The following is a 5,752-nucleotide window of genomic DNA, read 5'->3' on the forward strand; positions in this document are numbered from 1 at the left end:
GTGGGTTCTAGTCAGAAGAAAGCTCCCAAGTTACTGGATTGCCAGAGGTGGCCGTGGCAACTGTGACAGGTATGGGAGAGCTGCAGGTGAATGACCAACAGCAACAGCAAAATGGAATCATGATTGATCTCTACTTGCAGCAATAACTGAGTTGAGAAAGGCAATAGAAAAATAAGAGTAACTAAGAGTAAGGAAATAGGAAAAAAAGTGTTGGAAACAATTGAAGTGTAGCAGTTCAATGAAGTGAATAAAGTAAGCATCTTTATTCCTTTCGTTTACATTCTGATCACACTAGGGATGGCATGAACTTGGAAAAGACCCATGTTAATTAATGATGCTTTTACTAAAAATATTAAAAGAGTTTTTAAAAGAACAAGACATGCACAATTAGTTTGTGACATAGAGAATGAAGTCAGAAAAGGTCTGGAGTTTGGGGTGTCGCCAGGCAACTAAGACGTGCTAGAATCTTAAGAAGTTGGTAGGAACATGTTAAATTTAATTCCCTTTGTGAAGTTTTGTTGCAAAGATACATGGGGAAGTAGGTTCAGATAATAGAATAATTTATATACCTTCAACAGAGCTTCAGGGAGAAATAAGAGACTTTCCAGATAAAACAGTCCTCTGTTATTGTTGTTACCCCGACTGGGATCTTTCCTTCTCTGTTCTTTCCATCTCTGCTTTTGGAAAATTTACTTAGTTATGGAGGTTGATTTGCCTCTTAGTCAGCCCCAAAGGACTGAAGTGAACTGCAGACCCTAAGATGATTCACTCCTGCTGGAGCTTGGAATATGCGGGCTATTGGATGAAACTGATGTGGGATACAGGAGGTCAAGCTTCCTGAGAGGATTTGGAGATGTTTCTTTCCACTGAAGACAGGAAAGACAGAAGAAATGATCAATCTGCTTAGAGGTAATGGGCTTCATATTATGTGCAAGTTTTTTGCTTATTGCTTGAGAATAGTGACTCAGATAAGACACGGCTCCCTTGGAGTGGGCTCAGAGCTCTAAAATGTAGCCCCTAAACCACAGGTGCTTCTGCACTTTCAGCATAAAGAATTTCACTTTTTATTCAATCCACTTTAGGACAGAACATTTTTGTGGGCTGCACCAAGCCAGCATCTAAGCTGATATGACCCTGAGTATTTATTTGTCCTCTAAACAACTTGACCATTTTTGTTCCTAGATAGGCTTCATAATGAAATGTCCCCAAAGAGCCAAGATTTATTTCCTAATTACTATACAATATAAAGACATATTTTATAGGTATAAATTTGTAGTAAGTAGGATTCATCATAGGCCCTTGCTTCCTTGATATCAACTTTGACATCAGAATTGATTCCAGGTGAAGCCAGAGACATAGAATCTTGTTGTACAGTCATGGTAACTTCTAAAAAGGATAAGCACACAGAATATGCAAAATAGTTAGGATAGATATACAGCTGCATTCTCATAATGGATAGAGATTGATTCTAATAGTGTTTGTGGATAGGATATCATGTCTGCATCTTGTACAATACATAACCGCTAAGACAACAATAGGCAATATATTAATTATTGAAACTGTGCAAGTAATCAGTTTTGAAACTGTCTCATTGCTATTGGTTTCTCAATAAAACTATTCTTTAAGAAAAGACACTTGTTTTGGATACTTTGTTTGTGATATTGAGTTTTTGATAGAATAAATGTCCTAATTCCTCATTTGTATGATTTGAAGGCCAATCTATTGGACTTTTTATGCTGAACATTCCTTTCACTGTATTCTCAGAGTAGGCATGACACTTTCCTCTGGCCCTCTCTCACCCTGTAGACCATAATTCCTTTCTGCCTTCAATAAATATGTACAACCTCAAAAAGCATATATATATATATATATATGATAAGCACATAGCTGTTTGGCAAAGAGTTTGACATTGGGAGATAATAGACAGGGATGCCATGGCTTATACTGAAAAGATTCTTTGCAAGGGAACTCAAGAAATGTAAAGATAAAGTTTTCTCACTCAATTGTTTTGCTCTAGCTTGGCCTCAAGTAAGAAATCTGAGAATAAGACGAAAGAAATACAATATCACATCATTGAAGCTATTACAATAGTCTTTAATGAAAAGAGCAATCTCTTTAGTTAAGATAGTGTTTTTCCTGATTACAGTAATGAATCCCTGAATCAGCTAATAATCTAAAAATCTGTAACGACATAGCAGAAGTGCAGAGACAGATGAGCTACCATAGTTGTTTCTGCCATTCTTTGAATGCAAATGGGGAAAAACAATGCCAATGTATAATAAAATGTCAAGTCTATATTATTACTTTAGAATATTTTCCCTGAGTTTAATTACAAATAAGGTTAAATTGCTGAGCAAATTTTAAAACAATTCCACTAAAAATTTATGCCAGATTTATTTCTGTATTATCTTCAAAATTGTTCTAAGATTTTTATTTTCCTCTACAACTTTCAGGGCATGAACTCCAAATGAAGCCAGAGTTTCATGAAATTATAACAATAGAATAAGATATGAGTTCATTCTCCTGGATTACACAACATGGAAGAGAATTTAGAATAATGTGATCATCTTTGCGGCAGAAGGAAGTGTTCTGGAGGTTGAGATATCTGTCTTTCTCTTGTTTCTGCTCCTTCCACTTCCAGATTTCAGTGTGGATATACCTGGAAGGACAAAAAAAATTCATTTTCTGAAAGATAAAAAATAAAACACTGTAAACTTGATCTGATAAACGATTCTTCGAAATGTAGAAGGTGTTTCATATAATAGCATAGCTCTTTGGTAAGTGTGTGTTAAAAGAAGAAACATTTTCGACAAGAAAGTTTTATTCAGTGTGCTGTTTCCCTGCTCCCCTGACAGAGTAAGTGACCACCTGAATGCTAAGGAGCACCAATTTGGGCTGATACTCTCCGACAGCTGTATTTGAAAGAAACATATTGTGTAAACCCACGCATGTTAGTGAGAGATGAGAAACAATGACGCTCAGAGCAATCTGATGGGGTTCTCTAATACGCTATGCTGTTTGTGTCTCTACTTTGATTATCCTTATGTCCCAATTATTAGCAGCCATTAGTGCCCTCCGGATAAAGCAAAGCAAAGAAAAACAAAACAAAACAAAGATCTGTCAGTCTGCGACTGACAGAGAGGTCTTTGAGGTTACAGACGAATTTATTGGTTCTCTGTTTCTAAATCTGTCAAAAAGACCTGAACAACTTCCTGAGAGAAAGAGGTTGAGAAACGAGCACCTGGAAGCATTTCATAGGTAGGCAGGCATGATACTTTTGGAGTTAATTTCACCGTGAATTATATTGAGCTCTCGGGCTGAGAAAGAAACTCCTCTTGTGAAAGAAAGGGAAATGCCACATTTCCAGAAGAGGTTGTAAGATGCTCTGTCAGATTCTGTTTGGGAATGGTATCAGCAAAGCTAGAAACTAAGCTTCTTTTGGGCCTTGTTGAATAATTTGAATTCTGTCTTGATTCTTACTTTCTGTTTTAATTTTCATACTTAAAGTTTTTAAAATTTAAAGAAACAATAATTTATTCCTCCTTATTGGATGAGATTTGGTCTCCTTTCACTCCCAAAATTAGTCTTATGTGATTCTCCTTAATGCAAAAAGGTGCAGGGCTCACAATTTTTAATTGAAACAAACGCCCTTACGTGATCATATACAGAAAATACTGAATAAAAAGTGCTAGAAGTGTTACTCTATTGTTTATTACCCTTTGTTTTCGGTAGCAGGAATTGAATTTCTATTACGTGACAATCAGGATACAGATATCATGACTAAAGAGTAACGGAGCCAAGTGTGGCCTCGTTATGTGCATGTGGTACTTAGGGCGTTTTGAGGAGAACCATTGAGCGGAGACTAAACAGGCAAGCTTGCTGCTCTTTTGAGTGGTATTAAGATGTACCTATTTCTAGTGAAATTAATCAGGTAATTTTTTTAAAGGCTATATATATATATATATATATATATATATATATTTTTTTTTTTTTTGTACCAGGATCGAAATAGGACCTTGCACTTGCCAAGCTTAAAGTTCTTAAAATTGTAGAGTCAACTACTTGATACTGGGTATAAACAGTCAAGTGAAGCAGGTGTGCCTCCTCATCATTTTCACATCTATGATTTAATACATAACAGTTTCCTTGAACATGCTTGAAATATAAAATATATCAGTTACCGTGCTGCCCCTTGACTCTCTGGCCTTCTTGTCTCTTTAAGGTATTTCTGAGAAGGGTCTGTTTGGCATATAAAGATTCACAGTAAGAATGTGGCAGTTAGTCTCGTGATGCTAATTTATAATAGTATTTTAATATCACTGGTGACTTAGGGGTTATCCTGGTTCCAGTTACTAGCTGAAGCTAAAATTTCCTCTTTTATAGAAAAGCACTCGGTAGACTTCTCTTGTGTGTCTCACGATTGCTGTTCTTCTGGACAGTTTCCATAAAGTCACGTAACAAGTTACCACAGAGAAAATTAGTTGACTCTTCTTGGTCCTGAATCCCTCATGAAACTTCTAAAATAGAATCTGGAAAGAAAACTGATAGAAAAAACGAACTGGATATACTTCCAAGGAAGGTACTAGAAAGTGACAGGGGTGGATGTGACATTTTAGCACATGTCAAGCTTTGTATCAGTTTGCAGAATATGGCATAAGCTCTGTGCGTTTTTGTGTCTTCAAATAGAAGATAATACATGGATGACAACTGCCAATGTTACTGCATCTTCATATTTAAAATTTTCTAATTTACATTTTCTCTCCCTGTTTAATTTAAACAATATTCTGAGAATATAATTTCGAAATCCACCCCCAAATAGGAAAGAATATTATGTATCTAGAATGATTGACATAGATTGCAATATTACTGAGACAGAAGAACACTGCCTGGTCCAAGTCAATTTTAAAGTTAATTTTAAAAGTATATTAATTTTCCTACAAAGGGATAAGAAATTTCAAATCAGTAATGTGGGTTCATTATCGCCATTATTATTATAGGAATAAAGAAGTTGGAGAAGATGACAATTTAGGTCATTTCTAGTGGTAATAGCTTTCAGTGGTTATAACTTTATCATACCACTATAAATTAAATGAAATAATGTATGTAAAAGTGATGTGAAAATCATCATCTTTTATATGGAAGTATATTGCAGGCTTTGTGGTGGCCACATCTTTTTCAGTTGATCATTTCATTCAAACAAATTGTCAGTTCATCCAATTCAAAGAGTTTTACTTCTTTAATGTAAAATGATTGAATGCACTATGTGTTGACTGTAAGGCAGTTGCTGGGACATGAAGTTTTGGAGCCAAACAGAGTCTTGTGGGCCAGAGTGTGGAGGAGAAAAACACCATTATTGTTGGCTGATTAGATAGATCTGACCATTACAGATTTATTGGAAATGATTGTCAAAGACTGGGTGGTTCTAAAGGACAGCTTGTCCCTATTGACTGGAATAAAAAGAGAGGCACGAAGGATGCCATTTCAGAATGGGGAATGCATTGGTTATGTTTACTGTCACTGAGACCCAAATTCCCAAAAGCCACCAGATAAAGAAGGAAAGGTTTAACTTAGCTCATGGTTTCAGGAATTCCCTTCCCTGGTCAATAGGCTCCAAGGCAGAAGCATCAGAATAAAAGGACGTGGGAAATAAAGCCACACAGGACATAGTAGCAGGAGAGCAGGGCAGGGGAGCCGTGCCAGAGAGCAATGGGTTTGTGATCCTATAAGGTAGTCGGTATGCTCTCCTATTCTA

At 36.2% G+C, this 5,752-nt stretch overlaps 1 long non-coding RNA gene across 1 annotated transcript; it reads left to right on the forward strand.

The window, feature by feature from the left end:
* The first annotated feature begins 730 nt into the window (after positions 1-730).
* LOC111813152 lies at positions 731-3,700 on the forward strand. Its single transcript, XR_002818477.1, has 2 exons — positions 731-909; positions 2,454-3,700. It is a non-coding gene; the product is annotated as an uncharacterized LOC111813152 (long non-coding RNA).
* The last annotated feature ends 2,052 nt before the right edge of the window (positions 3,701-5,752 follow it).

Source organism: Octodon degus, unplaced genomic scaffold (assembly GCF_000260255.1).
Source record: "Octodon degus isolate 3935 unplaced genomic scaffold, OctDeg1.0 scaffold00167, whole genome shotgun sequence".
NCBI classification, from domain to species: Eukaryota; Metazoa; Chordata; class Mammalia; order Rodentia; family Octodontidae; genus Octodon; species Octodon degus.